General features: G+C 45.0%; 1 protein-coding gene across 8 annotated transcripts in view; it reads right to left on the bottom strand.

Annotated features, from left to right (window-relative positions):
- Positions 1-25,806, bottom strand: part of PATJ (PATJ crumbs cell polarity complex component) — a 1,530,963-nt gene that overhangs the window by 439,935 nt on the left and 1,065,222 nt on the right. The window lies entirely within an intron of this gene.

A 25,806-nucleotide genomic window follows, 5' to 3' on the forward strand; every position in this document is an offset into this window, starting at 1 on the left:
CATTAGATTGTTTTTTGACTAGTTCAAATTGTTTTTTGGGTCGAATCTTGGCTTGGTCTAACTAGTTCCTAAAAATGTTTGCTTTTGGTTGTCTGATCTTTCTGTAGTAGGAATTTCTGGTAGCTCTTAGCAGCTTAAAGTGGACAGAGGATGGTGATGAGCTCCATCGGCGTTCCATTAATCTTAAGGATAGTCTGTCCTCATTGAGTCTGCCATTGTACCATGGTTTTGAATCTTTTGTTGAGAGCCTCTTCAGCTGAAACGCAGCCACTGTGTCTATTACTGTGGTCATAGAATTAAAGTAGTGGTTAGTCAGAGCTTGAACATCAGGTATGCCTTCAGGGGGAAGCAAGAGGTTAACACTAGCGGATGTGAGTAAGTTTGTGCTGCCATCCTTTAGGTTCCTCATCCATATTTTAGGTCTTGTAGGTTATTTATTTATTTATAAAGTTGTGTTGAATATAATTTTATTGATTCAATAATGAAGAATATGATGGAATGGTGGTGGGACCAATCACAGGGGGGAATCGTTTGAAGATGAATGGATTCAGCATTGGAAATAACCAAGTATAGGATTGAGTCTTTGTCATGTTTGGGGCAGTTGCGATTTGGGTACGGTCGAGGCCCAAGAGGAATGCTTTGAGGCTATTAACTGCAGAGTCGTTGAGATCATTCCAATGGAGACTGAGATCTCCAAGGAATATTTGGGTATTTTGTTGCCCAGTATTTGTAGTCATTATATCCATGAATTGTTCGATGAAGGTGAGGTTGTCACCTGGAGGGTGGTAGAATGTGTGCAACGAACAGACTGGTTTGTTGTTACTTGTGATATCCAGACAAAGGTATTCATATGAGGATAATACTGGGGAATGTGATCGGTTTACTGAGAGACTGTTCCGATGTATGCAGGCAACACCTCCCCCAAGTCTATCGGTTATGTCTAATCTGGTGAGGTCATGGTTTGGGGTAATCAGAATATAGAGGATAGGCGTAGATGATTCATTTAACCTGGTTTCGGTCAGAATTAAGATGTCAAGTTCGTCAGTGAGTATTGGATCAGCTATATCAGCCGCATGTCTTGAGGCTGATCTACAGTTTAGTAGTATACATTTGAGACGTGCCTCTATGGGGGTTAGAGGTTCTTGTGTGAGGGGGACTCACAAAAGATTGTCTTTGGTTATACCTCTAGTGTTGTGTTTTGGAGCTCTGTGTGTATTAAAGAGATTGGTTTGGTTTCGGGAATGTTTCTGAATGTTGTTCGAGCACTGTTATGGGTGGGATGAGGGCGATCATAAGAGCGGAGTAGGGAGTGTATATCATTGGACAATAGAGGATCCTTCCTTTTGACAGGCCGGGTTGCAGCATTGGGGTAAGGTACTGTTCTCCATTTTGGGGGCAGATGCTTTGGGGATAGTGAGTGCAAATGGTGGGGATATGGAGAGCAGTTACTATTCAAGTTCGTAGTACAATCCTTATCATGTCGTCTGATCTTAGGTGGATGTAAAATCAGGTCCCATAGAATTTGGAGGTCATCTTTGACTTGTTGCAATGAAATTAAGATTTGATCAAGTCTGGGGTCTGGTGTGGGTTGTGTGCTTATTGTTTTGCTTGGGGGCAGGGGAGGGGTGGTTGGGCCAGGGATGGGGCTTGGAGGGTTACAGTAACCTGAGTCGTAGTAGTGTGGTTTGCGTAGATGGCTATCAGGAGAGGGGGGTGGGGTGAAATAGAGGGGGCGAAGAAGCATGTACTGGGTGGATGTGATGAGGGGTTAGGGCTGTGGAGGTGATCATGGTATTTGGGGTCAGATTGGATGAGAGGCTACTTGTTCGGGTATGAAGTGTAGGTTGGGTAATGTTGGAGTTAGGTGGGTGGTTATCCTAACCTAGGGTGTCTGCTGGAGCTAGGCTGGGTGTTTATATAGGGTGGGTTGTAAGAGGTGACTGCCTTGAGGAGGATTTAGGAAGGGAGTTAGGGGTTGTTCTGGAATTGGGAGATCCTGGGGAGGAGGGATACGGTCTCATGACTTTTTCCTTGATGAGAGGAAAGATGTTGTCAAGTAAGATTAAGTTGCGGTCTGATGATTGAATGAGGATGAACCCATTATGATAGATAGTGACTGCTGCTGCAGCTCTGTAAATTGGTGAGGGGATGCTGGAGATCTTGAGACCGTGTGCTGTTTTTCTAGAGTACAAGTCCGAAAACAGGGCGAAAAAGGCTTTCCTTCACTAGGCTCTTCTCTTTGTGTAAAAAACAATGTCATTAGTTATATAACCTTTGTTTGTTGAGAAATAGGGATCTGAGATTGGGGACTCGTGTGATTTTAGCAGATTATGTTTAAAGCATTTGGCTGCTTTTTTTTGTGAGGTTAGCGGGGTACTTAATGGTATATGTATATTGTCCTGTAAGCTCCATAGTGGAGTTGATGCTTATATGTAAGGGTAAAGGAGGTAGGGGGAGAGTGCGAGAAAGGTGATGTTAGGTGAAGATGTGAGGGGAGGAGTTATGAACAGTTGTGTGTTTGGGATGGTTAAGGGGCGTATAATATGTAGGCTGGGATGGAATTGGGTAAATTGCGGTAGATTATGATAGTGGGGGAGGTAATGAACGTGGGGGTGAAGGCAGGAGGGTCGTGAGGAAAGAGGAGAGACTAGGGCTAGACCCAAGTCGGCGTAGGTACGGCAGTAGTATAGGACTGGTTAGTTGAGATAGGGATAGGTAAAAATCTCACCTGCGTGCTTATGCACTTGGGTACTATATGATGTTGTCTGGTTCCGTTAGGGAATGAGTCATAGTCAACTAGGCCAGCCCAAAATGGCCACCTGTTATCCAATGATATCTCAGCTATGAGAGGTAGTCCTATCACTCTTTCTATTTATGAATCAGCTCTGGGGCGTAGTCCTATGTCACTTTCCATATGTGATATGTAATGATTGATCCTTTCTTCCTTTTTAGGTCTCGCTGGCGTTGCAGCGCGAAGCGCTGCCGCCAACGAGACTTATAGTCGCCGTGTTTGCCTCCAAGGGAGACAGACCTGTGCACGAGCCGATCCAGACCTGGGCACAAGCCGATTCAGGTCTGTGAACGGGCTTCACAGTGGAACAGACCGGTGCACGAGCAGACACCGCTCTGTGAACGCGCTTCAAAGCAACGGCGAAGACTGCATGTGCCGCTACTGTCTCAAGCCGCAGGGAATGCCAAAGCCAACGTGCACGCTCACGGCGTCACGCTCCTGCCCTCTCGTGTCTCTTCCGAGGCTGTTATGCGCTCCAGGCCGACTTGTTTGCATCCCCGCTGGCCACTCTCTCTTCTCGCACACCCACCCCGTCCTGGGTTCGGGCAGAGCCGCAGGCAGTGGGGCTGGAAGGGGAAGTATTGAGAGCTTCAAAGCGGCGTTAAAAGAACAGTAGCTCCGTGGTCACGCCACGCAGAATAACGGGTAGAGCCAGCCCAGGACTCCGGACCACAAAAAGGGGAACGCGAGAAAGTGCATCCCTACCTCCCTCCCTCCCTCCCTCCCACCCTCCCACAAGCGGCGACAAGAGCTTGCATTCACTAGTTTGAGATGGCGGAGCGCGAGCAGCGACCATCGCCCTAGAGCCAGCGCAAGGCTGCACCTTTCTACCGCACAATACAGATCTTTATGGACTAACTAACTGCAATCAACATTCTTTGTAAAGTTCACATATAGACATTTAACTGGGCGATCGTGAATATTGTCTTACTAAACACAACATAAATAGTACTAAAAGCTTAATTTAAAAACAAATGTACTATCGGACGGTATAGGGTTGACTATTAAGTTATTCTTTCTATTTACTGTCCACTTACTTTCTATTTAAAGTCATAACTCCCAAACTTCAACCACAGAGTCTGTGTGGGCTGAGAAAACCACTTGATTTCAGCCCTTTTGGAAAAATTACCCGGACAATAGCATGCGTTGTTTGCCAAGATCGCATGGGGTCCACGTCAATTCAAAGCGTGTGTCCAAACCGGACGTCAGGCAGCTCCTGCCCGTGACGTGGGCGGGGCCTGAAACACGTCCGGAAGTGCAGGAGACGGCAGCCGAGAGCCCCGCTAGCTCCACACTAAGTCCCAGTCCTGAGATGGACCGGGTGAAACGTGGCCCTGGCGAGGCGGGGCTCCCACGAGAGAGAGCCCCGCAACTGCAGCAGCCTGTGGAGAGGTAACGCGGAGGGGGCACGTAGCACATTTTTGGTGCCTGCCCCCGCCGCATGTCTGCCCCGCGTGCAGCCGTCCAAGAGCCAGACAGCGATTGAACCCCCACTGGAGAAGCAGCGTGAGGAGAGCCGGTGAGTGGGGTTCAACATAGTCCGTGTTGGGGAGGAAGAGTCAGGCCGCTCCACCGTTGTTGGGCAGTTCCTGGAGTGCTCCACAGTCCTGTGGGGCCGGTTCTGTTCTTGTGTTGTGTGTGGCTCTGTGTGTGTGGCTGTGTGTGTGTGGCTCTGTGTGTGTGTGGCTCTGTGTGTGTGGCTCTGTGTATGTGTGTGTGTTATTTTATGTTATGTTATGTTATTTGTATTTTTATAGCGCACAGATGCCCCATAAAAGGGGCGTCCTGGCGCTCTAGACAGGTACTATAACATAACACACAAAGGGAAGGGAAAAGAAAACAAGAGGCAGCTAATTGGAAGCAAAAAACAGGAAAGTTTTAATGGCCCGCCTGAAGGTGAATAAATCGTTCAGAGCTCGAATATGTACCGGGAGCGAGTTCCACAGTCCTGCCGCAAGCACCCGGTACGAGCGGCCACCCATTCTGCTGAGTTTAAAACGGGGGCAGGCTGCTAGATAAAGAGCCTCTGATCTTAGAGATCTCGAAGGGATGTAGGGCATAAGCAAATTGGCAAGTGCCGGCGGCGAAGAGAGTTTCATAATTTTAAAGGCCAGGCAGAGCACCTTAAACTTGATCCGCTGTCTGACCGTTAGCCAATGTAGGGCCGAGATGGTACCTGACACAGAACAATGTCTGGGAAGACCCACAATGGCTCGTGCCGCGGCATTTTGAACCCTTTGAAGCCTAGTTGCCTCGGCCTGATTGACCCCTATCAACAGTGAGCTCCCGTAGTCCAGTCGGGATAGAATTGATGCCTGGACCACGAGCTGCCGGGTCGGGGGGTCAAAGTATTTCAGGACCGGCTTTATGCCACGCAAGATTCCGTAGCAGGTGGCTGCAACCCTCTTCGTGTGGCCGATAAAGGTGAACGCAGAATCCAACCAGATTCCTAGGTTTTTCACTTCGGAGACTGGGATAGGAATAATGCCCAGCTCTGGAGGCCACCACTGGTTTCCCCATAGCTCAACATGTTTCCCCAAGACCAACACCTCAGTTTTGGTGGCGTTCAACTGAAGGCAATTGGTACGAAGCCAGCTCGCTACAGCCACAAGACCCGCTCGGAATCTGGGGGCCTCCACTTCAGGGTCTCCACTAAGTGTCACCGCCAGCTGCGTATCGTCCGCATATGAGGTCATTGTCAGACCCCACTGTTTGACGACTGCAGCTAGCGGTTTCACATAGAGGTTGAACAAGGTGGGGCTCAACGAGGATCCCTGTGGGACCCCCAGATCCAAGGGATAGGTGGTGGATTGGCAAGGTGGTATTGCCACTTTAAAGGTTCGCTCCGAGAGAAAGGATCGAAACCACTGGAGGGCAGTACCAGCTACTCCAGCTTCCTCTAAGCGTTGAATCAGTATCTGGTGGGACACAGTATCGAAGGCAGCGCTCAGATCTAATAGCAGGAGCGCTGCCGTACGTCCGGAGTCAAGCACCAGGCGTAAATGCTCGATGATGTAAAGCAAAGCAGTCTCGGTACTGTGTCCTGGCCGGAAGCCATTCTGGCTGGGATCCAGTATCTGATTACGAGCCAGATGTTCTGACAAGATCGAGTTGACATGGGCTTCGGTGACTTTAGCCATCCAAGGCAATAAAGATATGGGGCGATAATTTTCTGGCAAGAGTGGATCGGAATTTGCCTTTTTTAAAATAGGGGTCACTACCGCCTGCTTCCATGAAGCAGGAATCGTTCCAGTTGACAACGACATGTTGATAAGATTTAGAATGGGAACTCGACACAGCGGAGAAAGAGTACTAATAAGAGCTGGCTTCAGCGGGTCCAGAGGAGAGCCTGATTTAACGCTGAGGCTAAGTTTATCAAAAGCCTCAGTGGATAGGTCAGGTAAGAAAGTCAAGGTCTCATACCCCAAAAGATTGGGGTTAACTAACTCTGGATCCGGCCGACACAGATCAAAACCTCGGTAAATTTTCTGTACTTTCTCCAGGAAGAAAGTTGCCAGATTCTCACAATGGGAGTCTGTGCAGATCTCTGCCGAGGTAGCTCTTTTCTTCATAAGGTCTTTCAATACCTTAAATATTAATTTAGATGGATTGGTGCTGGCTAGAAATTCCCGAGCATAAAATGCGGCACGTGTTCTGCAAATTGCCCTATGATAGAACTTAAGTTTGGCAAAGTACAGGATTTTCAGGGCAGGATCATAAGATCTTCTCCAATCCCTCTCCGCTTTCCGGCAAGTTTTTTTAAGCTCGGCAAGGGACTCATTATACCACGGGCTGGGTGCCTTCGAGTAACCTTTCGACCAGCGCAAGGGTATAAGAGAGTCAAGAGCGTCTGAAATCCATGTGCAGAACAGCTGGTACCCATGATCCACATTCAAAGAAGCGCTCAGGGGTTTCTGCCCCAGCAACCTGTAGAACTCTTCAAGTTTGAGCTTGTGCCAGTGCCTTTTCAAAGTCGGCCTATCCACAGGATTAAATGGTTTATCGTGAATGGGGCAAAAGGCTTCCACCAGCATATGATCTGTCCATCCCATCAACATCGGATCGGACACCTTCACCTTCGCAAGAGTGGAAAAAAAGGGATCAAGAATATGGCCTCCAATGTGAGTGGGAAGAGTAACAAGCTGAACCAATTGAAGAGCTTCAAGGTCTGCGAGCAAGGTGTTAACAGCTGTGGATGACCTGTTGTCAAAATGGATATTGAGGTCACCCATGATGTTAAAATTCACATAATCGAGCACCAAAGAGCTTACCATATCGGCAAGAGCGGACTTAAAGGCTAAATCATTGCCGGGTGGGCGATAAATGAGCAAACCACTGAACGTGAACTGATAACTGAAAGCAACCTTAAAAAGGGCACTTTCACTTGCGGGCAGCCCAAGAGCCTTCCATTCAGCAGGAAAGCAGGATTTAACTGCCATGGCAAAGCCACCTCCTCTGGTAGTCCGATTTAACGTAAAGATCGTATAGTTAGGAGGAAACGCAAGATTCAAAACAGCGGCATCCGAATCCTGAAGCCAGGTTTCGGTGAGTAGAAAAAGGTCTGGATCCTCTCTTTCAATGAGGTCATATATCAACTGGTGATGTTTGCCCAGTGACCTCACATTTAAACTCCAGATCCGGAGGCCCTGTTCTGAATTGGTATTGCGTTTGATCTGGTTGACGCCTTCCAGAGAACGGATCATATTCGGGCTTTCTAGCGACCAACCCGTACATGCGCAGACATATGGACCGGACAAGGGGTCCACAGGATGACATGAGCAGACCCTAACCCTACTCCCAATAGATATCAAATCTGCCCGGGAGTATTTAGGCATTGATGAGGCGTGTCAGATGGAAGTGACAAAGAAGAAAAATGTCGAGCCCTGCCACGTCTCGCGCTTCCTCGTCGCTGACGGACGCAGACGGGCAGGACTCTGGCACGACTCCGGCTAAGCGAGGGCGACCCACCTGCGCGTCCCGCTGCGCGGGAGAGGAGAGCTTTAAATAGGCCAACCAATCCCAGCGTGAGCGCGAGGACGCTCCAAGATGGCGCCCGTAGCTGGAAAACTGAGCCCAAGGCAAGATGGCGCCCACAGATGTCCACCCTCGGGGCCCGGACCCCCCAAACGGCGGTGAAGCTACCTTTTAAGTGCGGTAAGAGGGAGGGGGGCGAAACCCAACCAAGTCCAGCTAAAAGCAGGGGAAAAGTGCAAAAATAAACACTCGAAATTAAATACAAAATCGGGGCAATTTAAAACCAGAAGCGCCAGCAGCAGCGCGTGCGCAGCAGTGCTAGTACCTGTCAAGCGTGTCAAGTGTGTAAGTGTGTATGTGTATGTATGTATGTATGTGTGTGTATGTGTGTGTGCGGCTCTGTGTGTGTCTGTGTGTGTGTGTGTGTGTGGCTGTGTGTGTGTAGCTGTGTGTGTGTGTGTGTGTGTGCGCGCAAATGCAATAGGTCTCGCATTTGCGAGAGATTAAGCTATTGGCATTATAAATGACAATGCCATTTATTTATCTATTTTCAAAACCAACACATAAATAAAAATGTTTTCATTTACAATGCCATTTGCAAAGGCGAGACCGTTGCATTGTAAATGCTTGTTGTCTTATGTTGTGAGGCAAAAGTCCCATGTCTCCATTTCCGTGTTGCAGTATAGAGTGAATAGCCCTTACTCCATTAGTGTGAATATGACTGCCATTTTGAAAAAGGGATCTGGTGGATGTCGTACAAAGAACCTGTCAGACTTGGCACCATTGGCGTGGGTGTCCCTTCCATTTTTTGCTGTTGCCTCCTTTGTTTTTGCTGGTCTAGATGCTTTTGGCACTTTGCCACTGCTGTTAAGTGCCAAAGTGCAAGTGCTCCCTTTTGTTAATAGTTGTTATGGATTAGTGATTCCATGAATGGTTATTTGATTTACTTGTCAGACCCTAGTATAGTGCACTGTGTGTGCCCAGGGCCTGTAAATCAAATGCTGCTGGTGGGCCACCCACAGAACCAGCTTGTAAGATGTGGCTCAGGCTTGCCATTGCAGAGCCTGTGTGCAGTCTGGGACTGCCATGTCGACTTGGCAAGTGCACACACTTGCCGGTCCCCAAACCATCCCTTTTTGGCATGTTCGTCACCCCTAAGGTAGGCCCAAGGTACCCCTGTGGGCAGGGTGCATTGTATGTGAAAGGTAGGACAGGCCCTGATGTCTGTAGCATGTCCCGATAGTGAAATACTGCCAATTTTGTTTTTCACTATTGCAAGGCTATCTGTTCCTGTAGGCCAGAATGGGCAGTTTGCTTATAACATCTTATAAACATGACTGACCCTGGGAACAAGATAGGAAAAGAAAATGCTACTTATCAGTATACATCTGTTCTTGGCATGTAGAGTTGTAGATTTGTATACTGTAGCATAGATTTCCGTCTGGTGTTGGGCTCGGATGTTTGCACTTTGTTATTGTAGAAGTCTTTGTAGTCACAAGAGAGTTGACTCCTCCCTTGGTTAGTAGTGTGCATTGGCATCGACTCCATCTCCAGATTGTTTTCGCCATAAAGGGTGATGATGAAGTTAGATAGAAATAGAAAGATGTCCATGTGTATTGTATCTAAGTAAGATATTACTGCAACAGACCCAGATATCCGGGGAGGCGGGTGGGCGTATACGAATCTACAGCTCTACATGCCAATAACAGATGCATACTGGTAAGTAGCATTTTCTGTTCGAGGGATATGAGCTGTAGATTATATACTGTAGCATAGACTATGCAGCAGTTGTGCCTTGGCGGTGGCTACCTGTATCGGTTGCAGCAGTTTGAAACAGTGTTTTTAGTACAGATTGGCCTACACTAGCTTGTTGTTTTGCTTGCACATCCGCACAGTAATGTTTAGTGAATGTGTGTGGTGTAGACCATGTTGCTGCTTTACAAATGTCATCCATGGGGATATTCCCCAAGAATGCCATAGATGCCCCTATTGTGCGCGTGGAATGCGCTTTAGGGTGAATTGATATCGTACGCTATGCTTTTTGATAGCAATCTTGAATGGTTTTAACAATCCACCTGGCAATTCCAGATTTTGACATAGGATTGCCCTTATGTGGCGGTGAGAAAGCTACAAAAATTTGTTTCGTTTTTCTGAAACTTTTTGTTCTGTCAATGTAGTAAAGAATAGCTCTTTTAACGTCAAGTGTTTGAAGAGCCCGTTCTGCTACTGACTCTGGTTGAGGAAAGAAGACTGGGAGCTCAACCAACTGGTTACAGTGAAATGGAGAGACTACTTTTGATAGGAATTTAGGGTTTGTCCTAAGAACCACTTTGTTGTGATATATTTGTAAAAATGGTTCTTGTATGGTTAATGCCTGGAGTTCACTAACTCTCCTGAGAGATGTGATGGCCACAAGGAAGGCTACTTCCATGTGTGACATTGTAAATGACATGTGTGTAAAGGTTCACATGGGGCACCCATGAGCCTGGTAAGGACAATGTTTAGATTCCAGATAGGAGAGGGTGGAATTCTGGGAGGAATTATCCTTTTGAGACCTTCCATGAATGCTTTATTGGCAGGAACCCTAAACAATGACAACTGTTGTCTGTTTTGCAGGTAAGCTGCTCTGGCAGCAAGATGTAATCTTATGGATGTGCATAGTAGATTACATCTTTGTAGATGCAAGAGATAACAAATCATGTTTTGAATGGAAGCATCTAATGAATTGATTATGTTGTTATTGCAGTAAATCACAAATATTTTACATTTAACTGCATGGCAAGCTCTTATAGTACAGCGTCTAGACTCCTTGATAACATTCATGCAGTCTGGGTGGAGGATGAGGTACCCAAACTCTAAGACTTTAGGAGCCAGATCGCTAGGTTCAGTTGAGCTGGATCTGGGTGCCTTATGTCTCCATGCTTCTGTGCGAGAAGCTTTGGGGAAAGGTGTAACTTTTGGTGTGGAACTACTGAGAGTTCCAGTAGGGTTGGGAACCATGGCTGCCGGGCCCAAGTTGGAGCAACTAGGATCATTGTGAGAGACTGATGCATGCAAAAATCTGCCTGACAAGTTCATCCATATTGCATTGCCCTTGGACAGTGGGTGTGGATACCTGGAGGCGAAGCTTGGGCATTTTGTGTTTAAGTGTGTGGAAAACAGATCTATGTCTGGATGGCCCCACATTTGAAAAAAGGGATGAAGAACTTTGGGAAGAAGTTCCCACCCTTAAATTTGTTGTAGCTGACGACTGAACAGATCCGCTATCTGATTGTGTGTCCCAGGTAGATTCTCTGCTAAGAGGTATATCTTTTGAGGAATGGCCCATCTCCATATGCTTTGTGCCAGTTGTGAAAGCTGTAGGGAGTGTGTCCCCCCGTTTTTGTATGTAGTACACTGCTATCATGTTGTCCGGCCGGACGAGGACAGCTTTGCCTACGAGGTGTATCTGAAATGAGTTGAGAGTGAGAAATATGGCGAGTAACTCCAGATGATTGATGTGAAGGAGTTTCTGTTGAGGGGTCCATATACTCTGATTGGTATGAGTTCAGAGATGAGCTTCCCAGCCGGTGAGCAGTGCGTCCGCTGTTAGCATTATCTGTGTATTCGGGTCCAGGAACGACGCCCTCTGGAAAGATTTTAAGTGTTCCACCACTGCAGAGAGCGATGTGTGCGGCTGTCCACCAACAACAGATCTGTAAGCTGAGCCTGGTTCCACTGATGTGCCAAACGTTCCTGTAATGGACACATTTGGAGTCTTGCGTAAGGGGCAATTAAAATGTAAGAGGCCATCATCCCTATGAGCTGCATAAAAACTCGAGCTGGTAGTGATTTTTGCGGTTGAAATTTTGTTATGAGAGCTAGCATACTGGCTATCCTGGCAGGATTGGGGAATGCTAATACCTTGGAAGTAAATGTAAAATGTAAATGTAATTTGCACTTGTATAGCGCCTATCACCCAGGGGTCTCTAAGCGCTGTACGAATACCGCTGTGGAACCCTTCCTGGCCTGTTCCAGTGAGGTGTCCACTCCTGGGCACCCCCAAGGTGAAGCCAGGCATCCTAGCGTTCTTAGGGCCGGTGTGGAGATTAAGCAAGCTATTGCCCAGAGTTGCAGAGTGGAACCCATGATTAGAGTAGGCACCGAGGCGAGAATTATCGGGTCTGCCGCTCTAATCGGTGAGCCACACTTCTCCACAGTATCTATTGTTGCACCTAGATACTGCTGGGTGTGGGATTTTTGAAGATGTGACTTGGTAAGGTTTATTGTAAATCCTAAGTTGTGCAGCTGCTGGATTGTCTTGTGTGTTTGTTGTAGGCAATCTGTGTGTGACTTGGCTTTTATGAGCCAGTCGTCCAGGTAAGGAAACAAATGAATGTGTTGTCTTCTTAAGTGGGCTACTACCACTGCAAAGCATTTTGTGAAGACTCTGGGTGCTGTTGTCACCCAGAATTGAAGGACTTTGAACTGGTAGTGTTGACCGTCCACTACAAACCGTAGGAATTTCCTGTGAGCAGGGTGAATGGGAATGTGAAAGTAGGCATCCTTGAGTTCTAGAGTGGCAAGGAAATCGCCTTGCTGGAGCAGTGGAAGGACCTGTTGCAGAGTGACCTGTGAAAGTGGTCAGATTGTATGTACAGTTTAAGGTTCTGAGGTCTAGTATTGGCCTGAGAGTACCGTCCTTCTTTGGGATGAGAAAGTAAAGGGAATAAATCCCTGTACCTTGAACCGGTTCTATTGCATGTTTTTGCAAGAGAGAGAGAACCTCTTGTTTTAGAAGCGTAAGATGTTCTGTGGACACTGGCCATTGTCTGGGTGGTATGTCAGGAGGGGTAGAGGTGTGTTCCAGGCAGTAACCATACTGGATAATTTGTCTCACCCACCTGTCTTTGGTGATGTTGTTCCAGACAGGTAGGTACTGTAATAGTCTTCCTCCGACCGGAGTGGAATGGTCTGTAGGAAGCGGAGGGAAGTCATCGTTTGGTAGTAGGGGAGGTTTGGTTGTAGTTACTTCGTGGTCTCCCCTTGTTATTATTTCCTCTGTACCCACCCCTAAAATATCCCTTGTTGGGGGATGTTTGTGTAGGATTTTTATAGGAGGAAGTTGTAGCCTCTGTGGTAATGTTTTTGGATCCGTTCCTATAGAAGGAGCGACGAAAGGACCCCCGTGTTGTTTGAAATTGTAATGCTCCCATAGATTTATCAGTCTGTGTCTTTTTTCATTTTTTCTAGAGCTGTGTCTACAGCTGGTCCAAAGAGGTGTTCTTGATCAAATGATTGGTTTAAAATAGTTGTTTGCACTTCCTGTTTGAAACCTGAAATGCATAACCATGCATGTCTGTGGAGTAAGACACTAGTGTTAACTGATCTAGATGCAGTGTCAGCTGCATCAAGGGCACATTTGATGGAGGCATTTGTAATTAACTAGCCCTCCTGGACTAGATCATTTGCCTTGACTTTGTATTGGTCAGGTAAGTGTTGTGTAAGATTTTCAAGCTCATCGTAGTGAGCCCGGTCATATCTGGCTTGCGCATTGGCTATCCTCCAGTGAACGGCTGCTTGGGAAGCAACACGTTTACCTGATACATCCAGCCGTTGAGACTCTTTATCTGGGGGTGGTGCATCACCAGAGGTTTGGGAATTAGCCCGTTTTCTTGCATTGCAGACTACCAAGGAGTCTAATGGGAGATGTGCCTTGACGAACATGGGATATGTAGTGGCTGGTCTATGTTCTTTCTCAGTGCGTGGATTGAGAATCCTGGCCATGACAGGGTCTTTAAATAGGTCAGGTGCATGTTTAATTACACCTTTAAGCATGGGCAATGTGTACATGACTTTATGGGACTGAGCAAAAGTCTCCATTAACCCCTTGGGCGCGGCCGCGATTCTGCACCTGTGCGGCACTTTTAAACAGTGGGCGGGTTCATGACGGCCCCCAGCCGTCATCAGCACACGCCCACCGTGATGCATGACAGCCGGGGGCCGTCATCAGCATGGAAGGGGTTAAGAAATCTTCTTCAATGGGGTCTGAATGTAGTGGCATGCCATGGTACTGAGCAGTCCTATTAATAAGTTGGCTAAATCCTATATTGTCGTCTGGAGGGTGATGGCTTAGATGGGTATACATCTGGATCAGGAGGATCTGCAGGATCTTCATAATCATCCCATGTATCATGTGAAGGGGTAGTGTTATTATCATTAGGGTCATCTACAGGATAATTACAGTGTTCTCACCCTACCCCCCCTAAATCATCATCATCATGTGGTAATAAGGGTGAGCATGGAGATAATCTAGGAGATTGTGTAGGAGAGTTTATAGGAGGGAAAGGTTTAGCAGGAGGAATAGGAGAAGAGGGTCTTATGGACAAAGTTGCAAAGTCTCTCTTTTTAGCAGGCACCTCAGGTGTATTTGAGGCATCAGATTTCCTCTTGTTTGCTGGAACACTGATAATATGGCCTGTTTTAGGGTCCACTTGTAATGTTTTCTGCTTTGGGTCGACAGGATCTGGTCTAAACAGTTCAATCTGGTTGTCTGTTTTCAGTGCTGTTTTTTTCAGTTCTGAGCATGGCTTTAGTTTGGTGTCTAGAGCCTTAGAAGGAGTTTTATGCTCCGTCGGCTTTGAAGTTGGCGTTGAGTCGGAACATTTCTTCGGAGCCGAAGATTTTTTGTGTTTGTCCGTTTCCGAGGCCTTATGGTCTTTTGGTGCCGAAGGGCTCGCTATGGAGGCCTTTTTTGGATTGGGGTGTATCCCCGATTTCGGCACCGAAGGGGGTGTAAGGATAGTAATATGTGGCTTGCTCGGTCGCGAGCTGCCTGAAGGCTTTTCTTTTCTATTCGGAGCCAGGCCCGGAGGCGGGGCTTCTGAAGTTCTCTTCTGGTCTTGACTAGGGCCTGCAGGCAAAGTCTTGACGAGACATTACACAACCAATGCCGTAGTTTCTAAGGCAGATATCATTTATTGATCTGTAGACAATACTGGATAAACCATGAGTGCACCAGGAAGTCTCTAATCTTAGAGATTTTCAAATTGTCTCAGTCTGATGCCTTAATAAAAATAGCCCCGCTCTGATCCACATACATTGAAACAGCACAAGACCCACAAACATTTGACAAATTGACAAAAAAAGGTGGGGAAAGCGAGATGGCACCTCACGGGCACACCACCAATGGGACCCCTGGCTGGTAATCACCAGGTTGGCCCTGTTCTCATCATTGGTGCCATCAAGCCTTAACGGAAACGTGTCTAAACCCAGGGTGAAAAGACAGTGAGTGGTGCAATGGACACAACTTATATGTGACAAAACTTACGACATTAGACATATAACATACAACATATAAGTTACTGCGCAACCAGGACCAAACAATCTTTACTCGTGTTCCCTTCTTTGTTGCAAACAGTGTACATTTGGTTAAACTGGCAGAAGTGAATGACTCCATTGATGACACCACTATATTTTGCACCATTGACGTGGTGGCACTTTACACATCGATAGCACATATGGAGGGCTTAGAAGCCATAGAATGGAGGCTTTTACAATCCAATTTGGATCAACCACTATGTGTTTTTTTATTGGAGCTTCTGCATTTTTCTTTATTTCACAGTTACTTTAGTTGGAAATCTCAACATTTTTTGCAAAAAACAGGGACATCCATGGGCTTTTCTGGGGCCCCATCTTATGCCAATACATTCATGGCACAATTTGAACAACAACACATTTTAATCAATACAGGGTGGACAGAACATTTAATTCTATTCTTACGATTCATTGATGACATTTTGGTTATTTGGCGTGGCAGCAAAGAGGAGTTGGAAAACAGAATCAGAGAACTTAATGAATGCAACCCTCGAATCAAATTCACTCACAACATCCAAGCAAGTAAGATACAATTTCTTGACATAGAAATCTGTAAAACATCTCAAGGAATATCCACCACCGTGCATCGCAAACCAACGGATGTGAACAATGCGTTACATTACACCAGCGCACACCCCTTGAATCTTAAGAACCACCTACCCACGTCCCAGTTGATTCGCATCAAAAGAATAACCTCCAACCAGAAGGAGTGTGACACGCTGTTTAAAGAACAAATAGAACGATACACAGAAAGAGGTTACCCAATGAACATACTCCAGGATTCAGTCCAGAAAGTTTCTAAGATGGACCGTAAGAACCTGTTGCAGAAAACAGAAAAATCACCAAATGAAAGAATTGTATTCGTGATGAAACACTCAACACAATCTCAGAGGATCAAACAGATTTTGAGGAAGCGCTGGGAGATGATAGCCAACGAACCAGACTTCACAAACTTGTTCAAAAATTTTCCGATAGTGGCACACACTCGTGCAAAAAACATTAGGGAGATATTGAAGAACCCAAGACAAATTCAGGTAACTACTTTCAAAGGGATGAGAAAATGTTACAACTGTGGACAATGTAACAACGTCATTGTAAGTAAATTGTTTCCTCATCCTCACACTGGCAAGGACATAGTGCTCAGACACAGTGCTGACTGTAACACTACAGGTGTAATTTACGCGATTACATGCCCATGTGGCTTAACGTACGTGGGAAGAACATCCAGAAAAATAAAAACGCGTATAATCGAACACAAGAGCACAATACGTAATAGATCATCCACCTCCAGTTTAGCAACTCATTGGACTAAGTCAAACCACACAATACCACAATTAAGATTCACAGTGCTAGAACTAGTAGAAAAACACACAGGCACAGATCATAACACAGCATTAGCCCGTCGAGAAACATTTTGGATTAAGAAACTGGGGACCTTGACACCGGGCGGGCTGAATGATCAGTATGAGATGTTGTGTTTCTTATAAAATGTATTTACAATCTGTGAACTAGCAGGGTAGCACGTTTTTTCCAAATGATAATTGTGGAAAGTAATGCGAGTTTACAATGAAAATGATACCCATTACAATACTCGATAATGCACAGTATAGTTGCTTCACATATAATTTTCACTTTTGTGTACAGAGCTTGAATAGAAAAGTTTTTTTAGCAATGACTTTCTATCTCTTGTTTCTTAAATAGCATAATAGAGTGGCTTCATGCACAATTCTCATGATGATGTACAGAGCAAGAAAGGGATTCATTTTTGTGATGACCCTCATCTTTTGGTTTTCAAGTAAATAAATGTTTAGCACTAGCATCCACATCATGCCATAACATTTTTCATAATAGTACTGTTAATAGGACATAAGATTAAATTTGTGTACAGGATTAACTATTAATTCTCCGTGTATGTTCATCACCTTCAGGGTTCTAATCACATAACACTTTCTTAACCTAATGGGTTCAGGTTTTCACTCTTTTCATTTCTTGTGCACACTCAAATAATAATTCTTATGTTAGCTTGATTAGGGCAGATATAGTATTTCTTTGGAAATTAGCATCAGATCGGTTGTTTACATTGACATTCGCACTAGGTTCATAGGTAATAACACGCTATGTAGAAACCTCTTTTAGCTCGATTAGTCCTATCTCTAGTTTTATCCTTTTCTTTGGGCGGATATAACACACTACTTTCAGAAACGAGCCACGGACCGGATGGAGATGCCGACATTCGTTCCTGGGTCATAGGTCACATCACACTACGCTATCGCGAGGTAGGCATTTTCCGATTTTGACAGCAGGTTTTCACGCACCAGTACGATAGATATCGTATATTGATCCGGTTTCCTTGGGTTTTCATTTTTTAAGATTACTATTTGGAGACGGTTCTTCATGAATTAGAGAAAAGAATAACAACACAGGAGGTTCAGCGATAACATTGGGGTAAGCGTTTGGCACAGTCGTGCGCTTTGACATATACTTATACCTGTTGCCGTTGTAGTATCCAAGCAGTTTCATGTTATTTACAGATCACGTTTTGCTGTGAGAGCGGATAACATAGCATCTCTTAAATCAGACGGTCATGGTGAGTGATTTAATTATCATCGACAGAACCATTTGGGAGGCACCCTATGGTGTAGGGACACTCGTAGCACACTAGGGGTAGTAAGTTGGGTTTCTACTCAGGATAAAATGTTCTTCACAACATAGATTCAGACTTCTTTTCCTTTGTACTTTTTTATCTTTTCTACACAGTCGGTTGGTGGTAGCTACTTGTGCATCACATGCTTTTTTCATTCATACACGTTTGGAAATTACGGTTAATTCTAATCTTGAAACATGTAAATAGTGACAGTTACCATTGTTACATTATATAATATTACTTTTGTAGTGCCTTGACACGGAACTGACGTATACCTCATTTGAATGAACATTGAATTCAAGATTAAGTCATTCTCCCCTGAAGAAGGGTCGGAGAGACCCGAAATGCATTGGGAATTTTCTTTGTGTACTTTTTATTTTTCATTTATTGTTCGTCATTCCATGTAGCGATAAAAATGTACATATTGATTTATGTTTGTTGTGAATAATGCACACCTAGTATTTTTGTACAGCTTGAATGATTTCTACTAAGAAACAGTAAATCTTTTGCGAAAAGTTGTAACTTATGGAATAATTTAATTGATTTATTATTTTGGGACCATTATGTGAAAGCAGATCAACATACCTTGAAACCTTAGGGACTACGGGTGAGCTCCCGGTCAGACCTGGTTGTTGCCAGGCCTCTACAGGGCACTCATGGTTTATCCAGTATTGTATACAGATCAATAAATGATATCTGCCTTAGAAACTACGGCATTGGTTGTGTAATGACTTATTGAGTGGAGGGCGCCCTAGTTTTGTTTTTCCCTCTAGACTCCTTTTTGTGCTCACTCAAAGTCTTGACTAGTGCCTTTTGCTTTTGTGGTGGGGCAGGAGCAGGGGTTTTTGTACTCACTCATTGACCTGGAGGGATGTAATCGGACCCAGAGTCATCTTCTTTGGAGACGATCTCTAGCTTCTCAGAATTTTCTGCCTTTGGAACATCGGGGCCTCCATCAAGACATTTTCCACTACCGGTGCAGCTTGTTGAGCCATGACGTGTTGTCAAGCCCAGCAATCACAGATGGTTTTCTTCGGTCGAAAAGAGGCACAGGCTTGGCAATCCTTTTCCTTGTGTTCTGGTGATAGGCAAAGGTTGCAGACCTGGTGATGGTCACAATGTGGAAATTTAGCTCCACCCTGGGGGCATTTTTTGAATGGAGCTCTTTCCATTAGCTGTAAGCCCGAATGGCGTCGTTAGGCCCAATGGCCTGCGTCGACAAGTCGAGTCGAGAGATTTGAGTTAGCGCGTCGAAGGCATGCGAACGAGATAATACGGTCGAATATGATGGGTTGCGAGTCGAAAAAGCTGAGAAAATATTGTGCTGACCTGGAGCGCAGCAAGTTTCATCCAAACCCGAGGGCGGAAAAAAACAATCTGGAGATGGAGTCGATGCCCATGCGCACAACTAACCAAAGGAGGAGTCACCTATCTTGTGACAACAAAGACTTCTACAATAACAAAGTGCAAACATCCGAGCCCAACACCAGATGACGATCTATGCTACAGAATACAATATACAGCTCATATGCCTCGAACATAAAGTTTAGTATGCCTGAACCCAGAATGTTAAAGTGCATCTTTTAGTGAGGGTGATTTTTACATTCTGTGTTTGAAAATTCCACTTTTAGAAAGTAGGTATTTTCTTGCCTAACCATCCAGTGTGCTTCTGCTAGGTTAGTGTTTTGCATGTCTGGCTTGTGAGTGACAGGAGCTGAAGGAGGGAAGTGGCTCCGGCAGTCTGATGAGTCAGGGCTGGGCTGAATGGACCTGTGTTGAATTTAGAGTAGGGGGAGGAGATTTGCTTTCACCTGCCTGGGCTAGGTCTGCTTTCAACTATGCTGTCTCCACCTCCTGCCAGGAAGCTGCACAAGAGAGGACAGAACTGGTTTTGGCTGGGTACAGACCCTCTCTGCCTTCAGAGAACAAAGGATTTGTGTGTATAAAAAGTGGGACCCAGACGCCAGAACTTTAGATCACTTCTGGGACATCAAGAGGAACCTCTGCCAAGGAGAATAGTCAGAGAACCCGAGGAAGAATACTGCCCCTGTGCTGTTTGCTGTCTGGGGTTGGCCTGCAGTGGCTGCTTCCTGCCAAGGAAAGGAGAAAAAGGACTTGTCACCTGCTTGAAGAAAAGATCACCAAGGGTTTGAAACTGAGCATGCCTCCTGTTCTGAAGTTTCAAAGTCACAAAGAATTCGCCACCAGCACCCCTGAATTGTCTTGCTGGGAATTCTGACCTACACAGAGGTGCCTGCTGCTGGTTAGGACCTCTAGAGACTGTTGCTGGGAGCTGGAAGATCGATGCAACGAGGAAGAAGCGTGTTGCATTCACACCTGTTTCCGATGCATCCCCCCAAGCCACAGAGTAGAAGCGTGCCAAATACACATCTGGTTCTGACGCATCGCCGAGCCACGGAGAAGAAGCGTGCCGCATCCACACCCCGTTCCGATGCATCAGCGAGAAAATCATAGCAGCACCTGCTGTGCGGCTGCAAAAGTTCACGCATTTTCCCGGATCTTTGCATCGCATCACGCCGCCATTTTGATGCATCGCACCAGATCGTCGCAATGCATCGAGGCGCCATCTTGTTGCATCATAAAAGGAATGCAGTAAGAAACAGACGCATCCCCTCCTCTCTGGTAAGGAACCGACGCATCGTCTCACCTGCCCTTCAGTAAGGAACAGACGCATTGCCTCCCCCGAAGCAAGGAACTGACGCATCACCTTTCCTGCAACCCATTTGTTGTTTTTTTTGCGTGACGCAACTAAGGTACTTTGTGGGAAAAGTGTCGCATTTACAACTTGCATTGAACTGAACTATTTCTACCATTTAAGAGCCTTATTTTTTTTACTGTATTGTGGATTTTTGTCATTTGGTCTTGTTTTGGTTTAGATAAAGATTACTTATTTTTCTAAACTGGTGTGGTGTCCATTTGTAGTATTTTAACTGTGTTACTGTATGTGTTCACAAATGCTTTAAACACTGCCTCTAAGATAAGCCTGTCTGCTCATGCCAAGCTACCAAGGGGGTGTGAGCGGGGGTTATTTTAGGAGTGTGTATCCCCCTTATCCTGACTAGAAGCAAGGGTCCCTATTTGAACAAAGGTACCTACCTCTGCCAACTAGAGACCACCATTTCTAACAGAACCCAAAATGGGGTCCCTGCACTGACCACACCAGCCGGTAAAAATACCAATTATACGGTAAAACGAGGGGACCGCCTAGCAGGCAAGCAGCATCGTTGGAGAATGATGACCTATCAAAAACAATGGGATCTAGCCTTCTAAAACCATCCTTCTATTCTCGAGTGTTCTCAGGAGCGTGAACCCGCGGTAGCCTTGCATGTACCCTCCTGCATGTGAGATCAGTCGAGGGGGTCAAAGGCAGAGTTCTGCAGCACCAAACTGCATCGTCGTGAACATCCGGCTGCTCAATCGGCGTCCCAGAGGTGTTCGCGGTGAGGTTGGGTCGCCACCTCCTCAATCGAAGTCCCTGCCACAATGGGCTCCCGAGATCCCCGGTTGGCGAAGGATAGGCCTGTCTCACCGGAAATCTGCCTCTTCGTCTCACTGTGCTGGCCTCTCCTGTGAGCGCTGATCCCAAGGGAGATGCACGTGGACGTACGGAGCTGCGGCTCAGTCGGCAAAGCATCTGGATTTCAGTTTATCGATACGGTGGGTGCATCAGGTTCACAATTTCTTTTCCTCCTTCCCGACCTCGCCCGTGAATGATAACCCTAAGGAGGAGGTCCGGAGGTGTCCAGAGCTGCGTCCAAATCCGTGAAAGCCCTCAGTATCCTGTCAGCTACACAGTGGGAATGTGAGTATCCTGATTTTTCCACTGTTGTTGCCTCAGATAGAATCAATGCTCCTAGGTGTTGATGCGGCTTGGGCTCACGAAGCTCCTTGGTTGATGAGTCTAGATGTAGCTGGGGCTATTAGGGATATTTAGTCAATTGCGATCCCTAGCCAGCGGAACTCCCTTTGCAAGCTCCTCACCAGTCGGCCATCTTGCAAACAAAAATGATCATCCCTTATTTGAGATTTCGTAAAGTAACAATTTAGAGATAGTAGCGCCTGATTTTTGAGAGGATGAAGCCCGGACCTAGTCCATATAAACATTTATTGATTTAAGAACCTTAAAACTAATTCCTTTCTGCATCCACAGCCACTGTAAAGCAAGATGCAGAGTAGGTAAGTGTTGCTATCTGATTTTGAGGAGTCTGTAAAAGTAGATTAAATGTGCATTTATGACTAGGTAGAGGCTTTTGCAGTAGTATATACCATATAAAATCACTGCAGAGATCACTGCTTTCCAGCCTGCTAAAGTTAGAAGCAGAAAGATGGGCTTGAACGTGCGCACATAGAAGGAGCAGTCTGTCACTACCATAATGACAATGCTGCCCATGCTGAGATGGGAGTCTATTGTGACTCTGAGACTTTTAACAGCCTTATTAGGTAAGGTAAAGACTCACATGCATTAAACCAGAAGAGTAAAAAACCAAATAAAAAAGTATAACTTAAGGCAGTTTTTATCACTCCAGTTTTTCACTCCAGTTTTAACTTTAGGCAATGATTTACTGGCACATGCATCAATATTGCATTTTGCGATTCCTTAATTGCGAAAAATAAGCAATCGCAATTAAGGAATTGCAAACTGCAATGCATCAAAAAATTGCTGAAAAAATTGCGATTTCTTAAAATTCCTTAATTGCGATTCTCTAATTGAGAATCGCAATTAAGGAATACCTCCCCATCCATTCCTATGGGCCTAGAGGCCCATAGGAATGAATGGAAAGACATTCTAATTTGCAATTCACCATTAGAAATTCGCAAATTAAGAATGTAATTTCAAGGTTGCAGGGGTGTCCAGAGGACACCCTGTTGCACCCCTGAATTCTGCTTAGAAGTACATTTTGCACACTCACATGCCCCAAGGGCATGTGTGTGTGTAAAATGGAACTTTGAAAAATACACTTTAGTGCATTTTTCAAAGTTTTCGCAAATTACCATGAAGGTCAACTTCATGGTAATTTGCTCCTCTTATTTGCGAAGTCGCAAATTTTAAAAGTTTGATGCATTGCATTTAAGGAATCTCAATTTGAGATTCCATAAATGCAATCGCAATTTAAGAAATCGCAATTTTGCGATTTCTCAAATTGCGAAAATTACAAAAATGATAATGCATCTCAAAAACGGGAATTGCATTCGCAAACGGCCGAATTTTGCGATTCGCACCATTTGCGAATGCAATTTCCTTTGATGCATGTGCCCCTTAGTGTTGTTTGATTGATGGTCGGTCAATCTAAAGAATGAGTGTCATCTGCTTAAATATAAAAGCAGACGCTGCATTCAACCATATAATCCCCACTTCTAATCCCTCTTTCATACAATGTGGGAAATTACCAAATAGAAGGTTCAACTGAATTTCCCCTTGATATGAGAGAGCACTTGTCTCACTGTGGGGCTAAAATGAATCTTTAACCAAACCAATGTGGTTGGTGGGATAAGGAACTTTCTAGAGAAGATTAGATTACATACTCTGATTGTATTAACACATCACTGATAAACAAATTATGGGAATAAGGCATACAGCACACAACAAAACTTAAACAGAGATCTTTCCTGCAAGCTCCTTTCACAAAGTAAAATCCTTGTAATTTTTCACCCGTTGATGAACAGCAACATGGTATTGAGAGCTGGGCATTCGTAAACAAAGAAGGAGAGAAAGCTATTCATATCAATATGCAACCTTTTTTCACTTTGACCAGAAACCGTGTAAGGAGGGGTCAGAGCGAAGTGTAGCGACGGCTGCACGTTCTATGGATATATATATATATATATATATATATATATAACACCATCCATGCATCTCACAGGATGCCGCAATATTGTGCCTTAGACATTTGTTAAAAGATATTGGGTGGTAAACTACATAGTGTTGTTGGTACTAGCTTTGGAAAACGTTGCCTTAAACCTTTAAACACTACTAAACGTTTCTCTGTTAATATTAATTGAAAGAATGTCGAAGGCATTTGGGAAAAATAATTCTACTCCTTGTACAGCTTTTTATTTCTCAGATTTCAATTAGAGCTTCATGCATTTTATTCTGCAAGTATTTATTATGTGTAGCTGTTCTATGTGTGCCCTGAAGCACGTATTGCTTGGGAATACATGTGTGGTTTATACAGGTATTTATTTTGATTCCTGTGCTTAATCCCTGCTTGATGTATGTTAATCTAACCTCCCCTGCTGCTTGGCATTGATTAACATGAAGTGGAGAAGGGTCTATGCTACAATAGACAAGACCATGAATAGTTTTTGCCTTTCAGGTTCTGGCCTTTGTCTCTATTGGCCCCTCACTGTGCCTAATTCTAATTATATACCCATGCATAAGCACACTACAGACCATATATGTGTAGTTAGATCAGATGTGGAGTCCAAGTGAGACCATCTTTACCAAAAATACATGTAAATTAGGTCACAGAATGATGGTCTGAATTGGCTACGAGTCTACTTCCTCTTTGCATAGGTGACATAGGCCTTTGCGGGTTTATTTAAAACATGTAGTAAAAGAGGAAAAGAGACAGTTAATGCAGTCAAGGGGTGAAGGAAATACCAGACATTTGTCATCATTCCCATTTAGACCACAAAGCTCTAACAACTCAGTCAGAAACAAGGGTATTAAAGTTAAAATGATTATTTGGCTATACATTCAACATTTCACTATAACTTTAGGATATACTTTCAGACATAATTTAAATATTTCAAATTAAAGAATTCTTGCCTGTTATGATTTTTCTATGAGATCCCTTTTTAAAAAAATGCCTGTGTGCAGGTTTCTCCTTCACCAATGCCATGGAACATGTTAAAGTGATCCATTTTTTTAAAAATATATTCGTATTGCAGAATAGTGCAGTATACATCTAGAACGATCTACAATCCAAACATTGGCATACATATCGCCCCCGCCATTACAATGTAGCACACAGCCATTCAGCCAACAACCCAAAGGTCGGGCGGCGTAAATCAAGAGAGCAATGGCAGTCTTTATATCATAGACAGGTAATTGTGATCAATCCACAAAATTCTTTGCATCCACATTTCCTTTTTCTCCCGACCTCCCGACCTCCCGACCCCCCGCCCCCCAACTCTCAAACATCAACTCCTCCCCCAGTACCGAAAGCAGGGTAGTTCCACAGTTAATATCTATACCCGTAGGTATTGTGTACTAATGTGTAGTTCCCTTTACCGATAAATCTACAATACTAATTCAGTGCAATATCAGATCACCAAGTGAAACCGGCATCACAGCACAACGTTACCTATCAGTAACCACCCGTTCCAGTAGTCTGTCCTCCCACCCCCCCAACTCCCTCCCCCCCGTTACAGAGTCGGCGGTGTGGGCAGTGTCAAAGTCTCAAATCGTATCACAACAGTGTTCCAACTGGATAGCAAAGTCCTGTATCATACAGTTCCACCACATGGATGCTGAGGGCTCATCCCTCCTCTTCCGTTGCATGAGAGTCCCTCAGCGCCTGAACCAGGGCCTCCCATGATCGGGCCACCTTTAACGCTTTTTCATCACCTGTGCGGACAGCCCGTCTGAGCCGCACTGTACTTTCACAACCCGCCCACTTGCAAAATTCCCTACGCCATCTCTCACCTGAAGGTCCCTCTTTTGCCTTCCAATGCCATGTAATTTCACGTTTAGCCAACAGGAGCCCTAGATCAATAAACTTACTGGTCACCTTAGTCCTAGCTGTGTGTGGGAACCAATGTAATAGACAAGTGGCCATCCCGTAGTCAAGTTCCCTATCCGAGATTTTAGTTAAAGGGATCCATAACGTACCTTTGGAACAACCACCGATGCCCTGTACTACCATGTGTATTTCTAGAAGTGCTTAGTGTCATTGTTATGCTATTTTTACCATGACCTTATGTAGCACCAATACTGCACTAACATTGTGTGTGAGAAAATAAATCTAACACCAAGGAGCGCATAGGTGATTTATATTTGCATTACAGTAATGGTATT

The sequence above is a fragment of the Lissotriton helveticus genome, chromosome 1_2 (assembly GCF_964261635.1).
Source record: "Lissotriton helveticus chromosome 1_2, aLisHel1.1, whole genome shotgun sequence".
NCBI lineage: Eukaryota > Metazoa > Chordata > Amphibia > Caudata > Salamandridae > Lissotriton > Lissotriton helveticus.